Source organism: Taeniopygia guttata, chromosome Z, assembly GCF_048771995.1.
Source record: "Taeniopygia guttata chromosome Z, bTaeGut7.mat, whole genome shotgun sequence".
Lineage (NCBI taxonomy): Eukaryota > Metazoa > Chordata > Aves > Passeriformes > Estrildidae > Taeniopygia > Taeniopygia guttata.
The window spans coordinates 69,390,871-69,407,058 of NC_133063.1; the positions used below are offsets into that span (position 1 = coordinate 69,390,871).

The 16,188-nt window shown below is 39.9% G+C and overlaps 1 protein-coding gene across 6 annotated transcripts in view; it reads left to right on the top strand.

The window, feature by feature from the left end:
- Positions 1-13,657: 13,657 nt before the first annotated feature.
- The window catches only part of JAK2 (Janus kinase 2), an 87,829-nt gene continuing 85,298 nt past the window's right edge, over positions 13,658-16,188 (top strand). For 5 of the 6 annotated variants that reach the window (XR_012052966.1, XR_012052967.1, XM_030257484.4 and 2 more), the window contains exons 1-2: positions 13,658-13,797; positions 14,354-14,414. The gene's annotated coding sequence lies outside the window, so the exon portion shown is untranslated. Of the gene's footprint in view, positions 13,798-14,051; positions 14,188-14,353; positions 14,415-16,188 lie in introns of those variants that run through there. The other variant, XM_030257483.4, reaches the window with a different exon arrangement.

Consider the following 16,188-nt stretch of genomic DNA (forward strand, 5'->3'; position numbering starts at 1 on the left):
GCTAATTTGCTGTAGGACAGCTTCTGGAGTAGAAGAGATTATATTGGAAGCAAAATTATTTCATTCCAAGTGCACTTTATCAAAGGCATGTGGCTAGAAGCCAGTGCAATAACTGTCTGGGGAAGCACACAATAGGTAAATTAGCTGGGCTAAAACAGTAAGTACATGGCTCTCTTGGGTAATGTGTTCAGAATAGTGTTTTGTTACTGCCAGAGTATATATACTTTCTCTCTTCTTCCTCTTCCCCATGGGTGATACAGATTTTGTTTCAATCCACAGAGGCATAATTCTCTTCTTGCAAATTCTGACATTCACTTCCCTGTTTCTCAATCATACTCTTGAGAAACCAGAGACAAAAAAAGACAAGAAAAGAAACCAATTTTCAGAATGCATAATTTTGTCTATGAGTTATTTTTCCTTTAAAAAAAAATAATATTGTATGGCCAGATCCATGCTTTTATTTTATATGTCTGATGTATATCCACTTCTATTTAATCTGGCTCCTAATGGATCCCAAGTGAGACACACAGCTGTGTCAGGGTAACTCTAAAAAATTAAAATGTGGAAGGAGCATCTTTTGCAGTTACTGCTTAGGTCTTTGTGAGCTGTATCTTAAAAGAGCATTCACGATGGGTTATATAGTATCTTCCTTGTGCCTGTTGCCTCTGAGCAACACCGACAAGCTCTGAAAAACACCTATAACCTGTTGTCAGTGAGGGGCAAAAAGACAGAAAGACCTGCAGGGAAGAGAATGTGTGGGCTCAACTGCGTGGTGACGGCATTGGATGAGTAACAGAAGCAAGTAATGCACTGTGTCACGGCATCACAATGTCCAAATAGCACTTGGACTAGATATAAATTGAGTTGTGACATTGTTACTAGACAGAACTACTAGGATGATTTGTAGTAAATCAGTAACAATAGATGTCAGGTGTTAGTGCTAATCTCTTTCCTGGAACGGTTAGATTATGTATATTCACTAAGAAGAGTGCCCAGAGCTGTGTTTCCTGTGTATTAGAGAGTACAGAAATACTCTGTGTATGTAGCAATAAGGAGACCCACAGAATAAACCTGGTTTAAAGCGGTATTGATCAAAGGTGTAGCCACAAGAAAACAAATGCCAAAATAATTTTTTTACGTGAGGGTGAGAGTGGCTGGGTGCCCATGGAAATTGAAGTAGCAACTGCTCTGCGCAACTGAGCGCACACAAGTAGCCTGTGTCTTTGCATATTTGTCCTCATGCTGTATGTCTGCCACATTGTCACTCTGTCTTCTCAGTACCAGTTTGGCCACGCTTCCCTGGCAGCCTTCACTGAGCTGCTCACACAGCAAACATCAGTGCTCATTCATCAGTGATCCCATGGTGAATGTAGGGCCTTGTGGAGACTGATCCGTGTGAGGTATCTGGTGCTTAACTATGGATTAAGTAGTAGGATTAAGGGCTTGATTGCAGTGATCATCACTACATGTCAGTGACACATCCCATTTTGCAAAATGCAACAGGCTCAGGAGGAAACCCATTTTTGCAGGATGCCTCAGAAGCTACATGCTTCAGAACAAATGCCTTACCCCTTCCCACTGCATTTTTAACCTGCTGCCACCTTGCTCCTTGAAAAGTTACTTAAATCTTTCTTCAATCCTAAACTGTCCCCAAGGATAAGAAAAAAACTGCTTTAGCAAATTTTGCATAAATGTAGGTATATTTTCTTAAGTTTTGATGAATGTGCATATATTATATAAGTTGAGACTATGATTCTGAATGGTCATCCCTCAGCACATCAAGATAAACTATTTTCTTTGTGTGTCTGGTAATACAGTTTTGATTCCGTATGATGCACTAAAGATTTTCAAGATGTATCTAGATCAAAATATGCATGAATTTCAATTATTTACTATTTTTTTAACATCATGAAAGTGGGGAAAAAAGAAAACCACAGCCATACTGTTTTGTTTGTGTGCCAGCATTCGGAAGGTGCCTGAAGCGTATGGCTTCCTGAGAGATTAGTAAAAGTTTTTGTATTTAGAAACACATCTAAACATTCAGAATGTGACTGGGAAAGAATTTCTACTGCATAATGATTCTGAGCATTGATTGTAAAAATCTACATAATAATTCATGCCACAAGTTTATTATCCACTGTTTTCACTTGATTTTTGGGACATAGGTAATCTACATAATATATTTTCAAAGAACACATCCATAATGAGTCAGGGCTACATACAACAGACTAGGAAAAGGAATTTCTGTTTCTTTTGGAATGTTTTTGTCAGGTTGTTAGTAAAGATACTGTTTCTTCATCCTTCACCGATAATGTCAGCACCATGTTTTGCCTTGAAACAGTGTCAAGATCTTTCTCTAGACTTTTCTAAGCAATGATGTATGAGTTCAAAGTGAGGAGCTGTTCTGAAAGATCTGGCTTTTTCCATGCTATGTAGAGCATCTTAGAAGAACAGGCTATTAGACAAGGCACAGGCTTCTTAACAGTTTCTTACTCAACAAGAGGCTGAGGGGGGCTAATCTAAAGTTGCACCACCAGAGGCTGGGAGTGGCAGCTGCCTAAAAAGGTAATCTTAATTTTAGTTTAAAATACAAATAAAGAATGAACATCAGTTTCAGTTTGCAGAGTTAAATAAGCATTGTAAACAGATTTTTTTAAAACTTGAAATTTACAGTAAGAAGAAAAAAGAGAGTATAACTAACAGCCAAGGAGAAGGATATTGCAGAATCCTACTACCCTTCTTTTCCCTTCTCAGTCTCACAAGTTTGCACAGAAAAGAGCAATTTTTGTCAGAAATTGTTGAACAGCTATGGAGACATTGTAAGGAAAATAGAAGAAATTACCAAAATTGTCACTTGCCTGACTGACACATGAAGTGAAAATTTAATCATATTTATGCTCATGGCATTTTCTTCACTGAATCACTTTCAAAGAAAGAGCTGCCATGAATGAACTTGTCTGAAACTTCTCTTTTCACACCTTTCCAGATTTCAGTGAAGTCTCCCACCGATTTTCTCTGCTTTATGTTTTCTACAGACAATAACAATGCTACTAATTAATATATTATTTGAATTGTTATTTCAGAGTTGTAGGCATATGAATATAAAAAGGTACATGGTTTGCGTTAAATGTAATATAATCCTTAGCTTCATGCATTTTTATCCTCTGTTCCAAAGTCTTGTGTTTTGGAGAACAGCTTTTGTGCTAGTGGTAGAGAAGAATGAAGTGACTCATTTTTATCCCACAATGTACAAACATTAGCATTACTTTATGATGGCTGTAAGCTTCTTTGGGCTCTACAAGCCTGAATCTCCCTTTTAGTATGAGGATGGTGGGGTTTGTTTGTTTGTTTTGGTGAAGTTTACATTATTGTGGTTTTTTTTCCCAGAATTTGTTTACTTTGTTTTGTCTACCTCTCAAGACTACATTCTGCCACTTTTACTTGAAAAAGCTTTCCATGGTGATAATCCCTTTCTCCACTGGTCTCTTCTCACTCCTGTTAGATCCATGGTCTTTGCTGTATTGTGGAAGAACAAACTGGAAGAACAAACCCACTATGCTGCAGTGGGACTCTGAGTTGCCAGATGGTTTTACTTCTCTGTTCCCTGTATGCAGACAGAATCCTCTGCAGACTGTCCTCCAGGCTGCTCACCCAGACAGCTTCCTCTTTTTTTCTACTGGTCACTGATCTGTCTCACTACAGGGATTTTCATCCAGGATTTCTGTAATGGAAGAGTGAAGAGACAGATTGGATTTCTTCTAACTAAATCTGCCCTAGTAGTTCTTTCTGTAGAAACAAGGTATTTCCCTCATCTTTCCACCTCAGAGGTCTCCTTGAAGGCTTGCCACCTTGAAAATAGTCTTCTGGCTGAATCATCTGAGATTTGGAAAAAAGTGGAGAGCAAAAAAGAAACCTAAACCTAACACTCAAAATCAAGGTTTCTTTCTGACTGGCACTAACATGCATGGGCTGCTTTAAAACTGGTGGAATATTATGCTACAAAATGGACAATGAGCACATTCCTATAAAGTCCTAAGTCTCTGAATAGTACAAGATAAAATCTTGATATAAAGCTCCAGTCTTATGAAACGGAAAGACTTTATTATTTTAGGACCTTCTGTTAAGGAAGCCAGTTTGGCTTCCAATATTAATTTAATATTGTGTTTGCTTATCAATACTGTGGGAGTTTCTGTTATTAACTTTCCACTGGTGGAAGCCCTGACTGCATTTCATCATGTAAGGTGTCTACCATTGCTACTGCAAAGCTATCTCCAGCACAGAGACAAGGAGCTTAAGAGAAGGAGCTTTGAGGATTAGATACTACTTTTTACCTTCTTGCTTTTCAATGAAGTAGTGTGGGGAATAAAAGTCAGAACCATATAGAAGCACACAATTGAAGAAACTAATGTAACTGTGCTACTGTTTTAATTATCTGTTTATATTTTAAATGTTTAAAGCTATTTTTAAATATTGTTCTTCAGCCCACTGGCATTTTATAGGGAATAAAAAAAGAATCCAAACCCTTGCCAGCATATTTTTGCAGCGCTAGCTCATGTAACAAATCAAGAAACACAGATGCTAACCATAGTAGTTCAGTAGTTGTATCTCATCGACCATTCTCATGACAATCCACTTCTTCTGGTATTACTGAAGCTGCTAGCCAAATATTAAACTCAACTCTGTGTGGGGCTTGTTAGTTTCACTTCTGAGGGTAAGCAGAACAGTGGCAGTTACAAGTAAAAGCTGTTCCCTTTGCAAGCTTTTAAATTTGCTTCCTTTGCCATTTACTGAATGGTAACCACTCCATAGATCAGTAGAATAATTATTTATATTGCCTGCTGCAGCATCTCTTAAGCACAAACTGGCTCCCGTTGACTGAATTTCTGGTAACTAAAGTATCTGTCTGGATTTTTTGGTAGCTCTTGGCTGACTCAATGTTGTAGCAGCAGAGGAAGCAGAATAGAAGACATTCAAATCCAGGAGGGTTGGACACCCTGTGACTTATCTCAGAGGACTGGGTTTCCTCCACAGGTCTAGCTGGGTTGAAGGCAGTGCCAGGGTTGCAGGGTACTCTTGCACCTTCTCTGGTCCTGGGAATGCCAGATTCAACATTGTTCAGCATTGATCAAAAACCATGACTAGCTTTCCTTCATTTCTGTGGATGAGAACTAGTTCTACTCTTTGAAGCAATTAGATATGTACATCTAATTGTTTCAGTCCTTCACATGAAAGGTATCTTAGGAATGATACACTCTGAAACTACTCCCTGGAAGGATCAAGTTAACTCCTGTTTCTGCCTAAGGTATAGCTACCTTGACAAGATCTTTTATAACCTAAGCCTTGAGGAAGCTTAATGGCAAGTAATACATATTCTTTGCCCTAGGGAGAGCTTTTTGGCTTTATTTTGTATGTGTACCTCAGTGTCAGGGAATACTCACTGGAATTGCTTATCCAAAAATCTTCCTCCTCTAAGAAAAGAAGTTAGTGGAAGCTATTTCTAGATCCTGAAATGCTGTCCCAGAGAGCTCCTAAATGTTTGGAGCTTTATAGCATAATGTTCCATTACGCTATAAAAAGTGGAACAAGATATCAATATTTTCAAATTTAATAGTTGGTGGGTCCTTTTTTCAATATAGGAAATTAAAAGGGCTGAATTTGATTTATTGTTTTAATTACAAAGGAAGATCTTTAACTGATCTGACTGGAATTCAGATCAGTTCAGATCAAAAAATAGAGGAGGAGAAGAAAAGAGCGATTTGACATGGATTTGATGTTGTTTTACCAATGTAACTACAAAGCAATAGTAGTTTGTAGTTGTTAAATTATGCAGAGTTTGATCCCAGAATTAATTAATGAAAGCTGTGTTACCAAAGCTGTGGCATGTGGGACAGGCCTCTCTCTTAGAAATGCCTCTTAGCTGGTTTGGAGAGGTCCATACCTTTTTGAATCCAGACTAGGAATTTACTTCTTTGTGAAAAGCCTATACTCCTGCTAGTTTTCACTAAAATTGACCAAAAGATTCAAAAGCAAATCAACTTTGTTAAAGATACCTAATAATTTCTTTTTAACATAAAATATTTTAGTATTACAGTTTTGCCAGAGTGCGTATTTGATACCAACACTGATATCTAGCTTTTTCTTAAAGTAATTTTTTCAGAAATATTGATAAAGCAATGGGTCTCATATCTATTTTCATTTGAGCAACAATTACTCAGTAGATTTTAATAATCAGCAGACTGCATATTTTTATAATTGTATTTGAGACTGGAATACGTTTCTGATTTTAAGCTCCTCATCCTTTTCCAGAACGGTGAATCAAAACACAGCTTGCTGCTACTACCAATCAGAAGTAAAACTGAGTAGAAACAAAAGTGAAACTCAGTGTCTTTATTGTGAAATATTAAGAGGAGAATACCATATGGAAAAATTAACTACAAACAAATTTTTCACTTTGAGTTTGCTGTAACCAGTTTAGAGACTTCTAGAATCACTTCATAAAAGCTTCTTGTTTTTATATTTGTGTGTGTATATTAAAGTTTCTTGCTCTTATAGAATCATAAAATGGTTAATTTTGAAAAGACATTAAAAGTCATCTAGTTCTAATGCCCCTGTCATATCTTTCACTATACCAGGTTGCTCAGAGTCCCATCGAATCTGATCTTGAACCATTCCAGGGATGGATCATTTGCAGTTTCCCTAGGAAACCTGTTCCACCTCAGTGTTCTCACAAAAAGAATTTCTTCTTAATATCTAGTCTAAACCTACTTTCTTCAGTTTAAAGCCTTTTTGTTCTGTCTGGTAATTGATGTGAGTCCAGAAAGCAGTTAGGAAAATGTGCAAGATACACTTGGTTCACTTTCATGACATTGATTTCTGTATTGCATCCAAGTAGCTTAGTAATTTTATCTTAAATGTATTAAAAAAAAAAAAAAATCATGAAGGTTGAGCTCTCGAGTGAGGAAATTCAAAAACTTCAACAGCTGACCTTAACAGGATATTTGTTACCCCATTGTGTTGTCTTTTGTCCTTTTAGTTTCTAGCTGTATCACACTCACATCCTGCTACACTAACGCAGATGAAATTACACAACAGATTAAATAACGCAAAGAAAAACCCCAAACTCAACAGGATGAAACACTACTGATAGAAATGAATTTACATAAACATTAACTTTTGAAGCTTCCTGGCTTTCACAGATAGATAACTGCTGCCAAACAAGCTCAGGAAGGTTAACTTGCTATAATAATGCCTGGTAAAAGAATATGGGCAGAGCTGCAGTCCATTGCATTTAAAATCAGACAATATTAAACAGTACATAATTGACTTCCAGAAATATTAATTTTTAAAATCCGTGACAAATATTCTCATCTAAATCTCCATTCGTGTCTTAATAGATAAGAAAAATATTCTAATATATATACACATGTGAAAACACTATTCAAAAAATAATCTCATTTTCCACAAATTGATGCCAGGTTATTATGTAGTCATGAACACTGTACACAATGAAGTTCTCAAGAGGGTATTCAAATGAAGTAGGCTAGAAACCTGTAATTGATTAGAGTACTCCTGGTCAATGTCTGAGTCCTTTTAAATATCTGGAAACTCCAAGAATGAATAGAGAAATACTAGTTTGTGTATAAGAGGGAAGCAGGCTGTTCCCCATATTTGCCTAAGCTGAGAAAGGCTGAGGTGATTTTGGTTTGATTTTTCAAAAGAAAAAATAGACCCTGGGCCCTCCAAAATCTATTTTGAGAGATTTTCAATCTAGTAGACTTCCCTATTCCCCTGGGGTTTTCAAAGACAATTTCTTTGTCAAAAGTTATTTTCCTATTGATAGGTAGACCTGGGAAGGCACTTTAATTTATCTTTATTATGAATATGAATGCAATTCATGTAACAGTAGAACTGAAAACCTTTTGAATTCAGTGGAGGGTTGATCCTGGCTGGATACGAGGTATCCAACAAAGCTACTCTAAAACTCTCCCTCTCAACTAGACATGGGAGAGAAAATATAGTGAAAGGCTCATGATTTGAGATAAAGTCAATGCGGCTAGCAAACCAATTACCATTTCAGGCAAAACAGACTGAATTTGGTCATTAGCTGAATTTAGGACCAAGAAAATCAGATCAGGATAACAAGAAGTAAAGAAAATCTTAAAAACACTTTCCCCCACTTCTCTTCCTTCCTAGCTCTACTTCCTCCTGCAATGATGCAGGCAGAAGAAGAATGGGGGTTATGATCAGTTCATCAGGAATTTTTTCTCCCAGTGCTCAGGGAGAGAAACCTTTCCCATGCTCCAGTGTGAGGTGCCTCCCACAGGAGACAGTTCTCTATTAATTTCTCCAGTGTGAGCTCATCTCACAGGAAGATTGCACTCTTCCACAGGTGCAACCCATCAGGCACAGCCTGCTCCAGCATGAGATCTCACAGGGTCACAAATCCTACCAGGAAACCTGTTCCAGTGTAAGCTCCTCTCTCTCTGGGTCTGCAGGTCCCTGCCAGGTCCTGCTCCAGCACAACTTCTTTCAGGCATCCACCTGCTCTGGTGTGGGTCTCCTTCACAGGCTGCAGGTGGATCTTTGCATCCATGTGATCCCCTGTGGCTGCAGAAGCACAGCTGCCACACCATGGGCTGTACCATGGGCTTTAGGGGAGTCCCAGCTGCAGTGTCTGCCTTGTCCTCCCCTTCTTCACTGACCTTGCTCTCTGCAGAACTATTTCTCTTACATACTCTCACTCTGCTCTTCTCTGGCACAGTAACATCTGCCCAGTAACTTTTTTTTTTACTTCTTAAATATGTTATCAGAAGGCATTACCATCATTTCTGATTGTCCCAGCCTTGGACAGCAGCATGCCCATCTTGAAGACGTCTGACACTGGCTCTACCAGACATGGAGGAATCTTCCAGTGCATTCCAATAGAAGCCAGTAGCTCTCCCACTCCCAAAATCTGGCCATGCAAACCCAAGACAAATTCACATGTTATTGTATTTAGATACCAGTTAGATATTTAGGTATTTAGATACCCTGCTTTAAAGATGAAAGGGAAAACAAAGCAAAACAGAACGCATGCAAGCAAAAATTTATTAGGAAACAGTTACTTGATGGAGTCCTGACATACTGATGGACTCCTGAAGCATTTGTATAGCAATCACTAGGACTTTGACAGCAGAGTCACTAACAGACACTACAAGCTGAGTCTTCAGTACTTGAAGGTTCTCCTTTAGCCTCAGGCTGCAGTTTTATTAATTTTATTTAATTCTGTTAGCAGATTTTGAGTAGAAATTCAGACTTACTGATCCTTTTCCTCACTGTGTGGTTCTAGAATACCTAAATGTTTACTAAGCAAAAAAGTCATAGAGTGATAATAAATTTGTGGTTACCTGTAATACCATTTATACCAAGCTATTTCCCATCACTGGACTGCATTTTAAAAATTTATTTTGAAGTTCTACAGTTAAACCAATTGCTTGCGCTTACTTGCCTGCCTGCATTTTCCAGCTACCAAATTGTTGGCTGCATGCTAGGTTTTATCCTCTAATAAGAGAAAGGCACATGTTCCTTAAAAGGAAATCCCATGCTGCTGCTCTGTTGTGACTCAGCTAATTTGGCAAGAAATGAATTTACTCCATTTCCATATCAGATCCACACCAACTGGTGCTGAGCCACATGGATGACAGTGTTCAAAGGATTGCAACATTTAGTAGAGCCCCAAGCAGTATAGAGATCAGTGCAAGCCTTACAACTCAAATGAGGCAATTAGCTTCACTAAACAGCAAATAAACAAATAATGTAATCTTTATTTGCAGAAAACATATCAGAAACTATTGAAAAACAAAACTGGTTTTGAAAGGTGTAGATGAAAATCTCATGTACTACATGTGGTTGACTTGTGCATATGCTACCAATATTGGTTAAGAAACACAACAATACTGCTATGCAATCCTTTATCATCCAAGATTTAATGCTACTGGACATCTTACACACCCATCCCTCATACAATCTGTCAGGCAGGGCACCATTCCTGATCACTGTGGGCTACAAAGCAGGCTTCTCTGTCTTCTCCTTGTATTGTTTGGAGGCAATCCCAGAGAGCTGTTGGCAAATGAAAGCTTATCCAGCTCCTGGAAACTTCTGGGAAAGGAAACAGGGCAGTTTTGGATGCACAGGGGGCATTACCTGATTCCATTCCTCTGGTTTATAGAAGTCACTGTTCTTCATTAGTCACTGTAGTTTCTGAGTGCTTTTTACTTGCTCAGCAATTGAATTAATGCCTGTTCTTGTAGGGCTTTTTCTATGTTTGGGTTTTAAAATTGTTTTCCTATGGGATTGTTGTGTGATGCAGCATTTTCTATATGATTAAAAACACAGTGGGCTTTTGGAGAAGGAACTGACAAAGAAGTGCATCTTCCCGCAGGAGCAGCAACGAGGGTACAATTTAGTGTCTGGAGAAGTACCTTTTGCATTCTTAAGTATATGCTTCAAAAGCCGTCCTTGCAGAAATGCATTACAAAAGGTATTTTAGGTACTTTCTACTCTCTCTCAGAGGAACAGTATCAAATGGATGTCTGGAACAGGACAATCTTGCCCTTCCTGTTGAGGCCCTGAAAGCCAAGAGGTGGCTTCTTTTCCTAAGTTATATTTCCCCAAAGGGGATGAATTAGAAATGTGTCCTTTTGCAAGCCAAGTCATACACAAACTTGTATTTACAGGTGTTTTCTCTTCCATTCTCCTCCAGGAAGGAGGCAATCACCCATACAACTTCAGGAAATAGATTTCAGAGAATGACTATAAAAAATTAAAACATTTCCTTTAAGGCTGCTCCTTATGCCATCTATTCAAAGGAATAGATGGCATAAGGAGCTTTTTAACCAAATATGTTTTTGTCCAAGGCAGGGCCTACTATACAAAGAAAAGGAGAAAAAACATTATGACAAATGTACTTACTAAACAGCATGAATTTTACATCCTACTACAAAAGTAGAAAGAAAAGTGAAATACATGCATAGATTTGACTAAGTAACTCCTTAGTGTTGTAATTTGCAAAGGTTTTGCAAATAATTCCCTACTTCTGAACAGACAATATACTTTGATTTTAATTTCAGCTGAAAATGATAAATCAAAGAACAACTATAAGAATTTTTGAAGGAAATACTACAGAATTATTTATGTAATTTTCAACATTTTGAACATAAAAATGAAACAAAGTCTATATTCCGGCCAGCACACTAATCTCAGAATTTGGAACACAGAAGTAATCAAGAAAGTAAAACTAAGTCTCTTACACAGATGGCAAGTTTGTAACTTGCTTTGAGAAGCAAACTAAATTTGAGGTTGCTACATCACCTGAAGATATAATTTTTTTGTATAATTAGTGGTATTTTTGTCCATTATTTGGGGATATACTTACTAAGTTTATTGTTTAGCATCCATGTTTTTGGATTCTGTGGTTGTGCCTGTGTCACTACACCCTACACATGAGGGTATTCAGAGAGTGTGAAGATGGAAAATAGGGTGTGTGAACGGACATAAACGGTACTTCAACTCCCTGCGACAGGTTGACACTGGTGTCCAAGCATATTAACATGCAAATGTATGGACACTGTATGATCATCTAGCAAAGAAAAAGGGAAAGTGAGTGCTTAAATGGCGGTTAGATGCAAACCTGAGATGTTCACAGTTTTTGAGTGCAGATGCCTTTTAAAGGATTTGTTGAAAATTGATATAGGAGAAAGAACTCTGATGAAAGTAATGAACAATGCTGAACAAACCAGTGAAAAAGGATATTTCATAGGCTAATTCTGTTTGTTGCTACATTATACTAAAACATGTTTAATTATAATAGAAGACAAACAAGAATGCCAGGTATCCTTAGATAAACTGTAAAGTTTGGACTACTAACACAGGTTGGACTTTCAAAATCTAAGCAAGTGATGATGTACTTTATTACTCCAGAGGCTGAGAAATTTTGCAGATTCAATTACACCTGACCCTGACAAACTACTGAAACTTAACAATATAAGAATTTGTCATCTACTTCAGTCAAATTCTTCACATTTGAACGGGTCTGTCCACAGAAATCTTGATGAACAGAGGCTTATGCCATGCAGTGAGCACAAGCAATGTAGTACACTACTCTCCTCATCTTTTGAGTGGTCTGGATATCAGTGGCATATTAGGTAATTATGTTTCAGAGGCATCAGAATATTTTTATTTTGTAATTTCTTTCTTTTCTCTGCTTGGAAGAAGTTTCCAGTGTCACTGCAGCATGTTTGTGTGAGTTTTCCAAACTGCAAACTAAGAAAAGACATTAAACATGAAGAGCAAATTATTAGAGGATGTAATACTACAGAAACTCTTTGAGATGAAGGACTAGATATTATAAAAGAAAACATGCTGAAATTGACTTTATTTCAAAATGACCAGGTATTCTTTACACTGCACATTCAATAAAAGCAAAGCAATGTACCCACTGATATAATTTCTAGTTCTGAAATGGCTTAGATTTTGTGAGATGATCTTAAAGGACATGAGACCTGTGAGATGATGTTATAGCAGATACTCTTCTGTACAGAGCAAAAAATCATGCATCACATCAGAGAAATGACAGTGACATGACAAAGTAAGGTTGTCCTTAAAGAATTACATTTTGACAGTGCCAGATTTCTAGCTGACACATAAGAGCCTGCTTTGAAAGCAAAGAATGTAATGGGCGTGAGTCTATCAGCAGTCTGAGACTCATAATCCATCAAACTTTTACACAGCTTTTTAATTCCTACCTGTCCCAACTTGTGTTTTTCTTTGTCTAATGGACAACTCTGTTCTTGAGCCTCCAGGTGAAGCGTATTTACTTGACATGGACAAGAAAACAAGGAACAAACTCATCACACAGGAAGTGACAGAAAAGCGTGCATTTCGGAAGTCAGAACTGTGCAATAAATCCCAAGAATTGGGATTTAGAACTAGCACAAACACACAGTTTGCTTAAAAAACAACTGTACGTTTTTACTTAGGCTCACTACTGTGCAGCCAGACCGCAACAAAGACGCACTGCTTGTTTACCGTGGCTGAACAAGGCCAGATCTGTCCCTGACGCTCACTGGTCCCAAGCCCTTCGCCTCACCGCGGTGCAGCTTTAGCTGGGCGGGCTCCTACAGACACAGACGAGAAGCCGTCGCTGCCCACACGGGCTGTCGAGCAGCAGCGTGGGCAAAGAGCAGCTACTCCCTGCTCGGCAGCGGTTCTGCTTCTCACACCGACAAGCCCCGGTGCCCTCCCCAGCGGAAACTGACAGAGCTCCAGATGAGTTTCGATCGCGAGCACAGAGGTGACTCTTGGGGATGGCGCTGTGTAGGGCTAAGAGCTGGACGCGGTGATCCATGTATGTCCTTTGCCCTTTCCAACTCAGAGAGTGCTGTGACTCTGTGACGAGGGGGCTGCCGCCTCCACAGCAGAGCTGCGCGACGCCCGCCCTGCGGCCGCACGGTGTCCCCGCGGACCCAGGGCCGCCGAGGGCCGCCGAGGGCCGGGACCCCGCGCCCCGCCCTGCCCCGCCCGGCAGGCGTGCCCCGCGCGGAGCGGCCGCGCCCCGCCGGGGCAGCGCGGCGGGCCCGCCCCGCCCGCAGCCGCGCGATGACGTGAGCGGCGGCGGGGCCGCCCAGCCGGAGGCAGCGGCAGGAGCGCGGGTCGGCGCGGAGCTGCCGCCGCGTCCCCGGCCGGCGCCGCCGTGCATGGGGAGGGAGCGGGCGGGACGCTGCCTGTGCGCCGCTCTGCACAGCCGCCGCCGCCGCCGCGGTGAGTTGGGCCGGCAGCGCCCGCCCGCTGGCGGGCCCGGGGGTGGCCGGGTGGCGGCTGCACCGCCGCGTCCCGCGCCCCGTCCCGCGGGCGGGCTCAGCCCGGCGGGGGCCGGGCGGGCGGGCGGGCGGGCGCTCGGACCTGCCCGCCGGGCGCTGTGAGCGGGCACCGCGCTGGCTTCCTCCTGCCGTAAACACGGCTCCGGGGGGCGGGCCGGGCCGACCTGGGCGGCGGGGAAGCTCAAGTGTGGCCACCGCGCCTCTTCGGCGGAGCTGCTGTGCGTTGCGGGAGAACTTCCTCGCGAATACTTATTTGTGGCGTTAAAAAAAAAAATCTCTTCGCAGAAGGAGGGCAAACAGTTACGAAAAACCACATTTGTGGTTTTTCTCTGTAAGTCCCTATTGAATTTTCTTCTGCGTGGGGAAGTGTTCCGTTAGGTGTGGGTTGTGAATTAATGGATTTGATTATTTTTCAGAAGGTAATTTTTCTTTTAAGAGAAGAATTTCAGATAAAACTTTCTTAGATTTTTTTTTCTTTTTTCTTTTTGCGACGGAAGTCTTATTAGAACCTGATCGTGGCATTGTCTTCAAATTTCTCACTTCTGCAGTCAGCGACAGGTGAGAAAATAACATCTTCCTTGGTTATTCATAAATAGTTTTATGCTGAGAATTGTTGACTGTATTCCTTTTGGTTGCTGGACAGAAGTAAACTTAACTGGGAAGCTTGCCATGGCTGTTAGTTTTGAGTATAACTTTGCACTTGAGATTATTTGCTTCATGATCAGTGCTTCTGACATCTTAGCTCTGTAAAGTTTACTAATTTATTATCTACTGCATTTGTTCTAGTGCTAGTTAAATGCAATATGTATGTAACTGGGCGAGAGAGAAGTATTTCTTAAGTTTTTGTTTTATGGAAAACCAGTATTGACAGAAGACTATAGAGATTCTGTGCACACTTAAAGGTATTTTGGATCAGTTATATTGATTTACTTTCTTTTTCTTCCCTGCATCTGTCTTCTTCATAACTGGTATGGTGCTAATACTGTAGTGATGTTCTTTTGGCATGCTCATTTTTCTTCCCTTTCTAGGGTTTGTGGCAGTAATTTGAGGATTCAGTAGGAATACAGTAGCCACTACTGTGTTCTGCTTGATGAGAATGCATCCAGAGTGACTTACATAGTGTAAATCTAGACTCTTCAGTTAAACAAATTCAATATTACTGTATGAAATAGCAGGGATTTTAAGTTGTGGTGGACTTTCCAGAGAAGCCTAAATTTGACCTATTTACAGATTTTCATTTCTTGTAAGCACCAATGACAGCAGCAGGGGGAAGGAGTATTTGCTGCTGGGAAGGGAAGTTGTAATGAGCAAAAAGTACATGGAATGCAGAAAATGGTCCAATATCCTTGTTGGTTGAATCAGACTGGCTGGAGCTGCAGAATGGAAAACGAAAGGAGGTTGCTACTGCTTTTTACTTGTAGCTGTTCAAAGTGATGATTAGGCTAATAAAATTTGAAATCTCTGTAGAATAACCATTTCCAAACTATGTGGAGGTAATGTTATGCATGACTACAGAATAGATTTAAAGTGAATGTTACTGCCGTGTTGTACTAGCAGTGGCATCCTCTTTCTGAAGTTAGAAGAAAAGCAATTGCTGAATGAGGTTGTTGCTCTGCCATTGGTCTCTTTTTATTTCAGCTTTGGGGCATTTTTACAGTATGACCTTATGTAAATGGAAAGCAAAGTGACAATGTTTGCAGTTACAAGAAATAATCTGAGATCTCATCTGAAAGATCCTTAAAAGGGAAATAAACAAAATTCAGAAATTTAGTATTATTAAACACAGACAGTAATTAAATGGTGTTCATTATGAATAGAAGAGTATCAAAAGTTACAAAACTTGCAATTAAAAAGCAGTTAACAGAATAATAAAACAAGTATTTGTTCTGAAAAATAGTGTTCTTAAAAAAAAAAAAACAACAACTGGAAGAAGGCAACCAAAATCTGGTGGTTTTTTAGAAAAGTAACTGGAACTTTATGTAGGAGGTTGAACTAGATGACCTCCTGTGGTGCCTTTCAACCCAAATTATGCTATCCTAGTGCTCCTATGCTATCCTAGTGCTCCTTACAAGCTCGCATTTTTCTTGTAACACCCCTGTGCTACTTTATACCTAGGCTTGCATGCAAGTGTTATCACTGTCATTAGGCAAGTACACAGTTATATTTTTTCATTTGACTTAATAGAGCTGCTGTTTCAAAGCCTCTGACCCTGGCTGTGCACTGATTTTGGTGGGCTCTTTATGTATTCATATGTCCCATGGGGTTCTCAGCATGAGTCCAGTAAGATGACTAATATGAGTAATGCTAGCATGATCTGAGTCAACATTTGAGC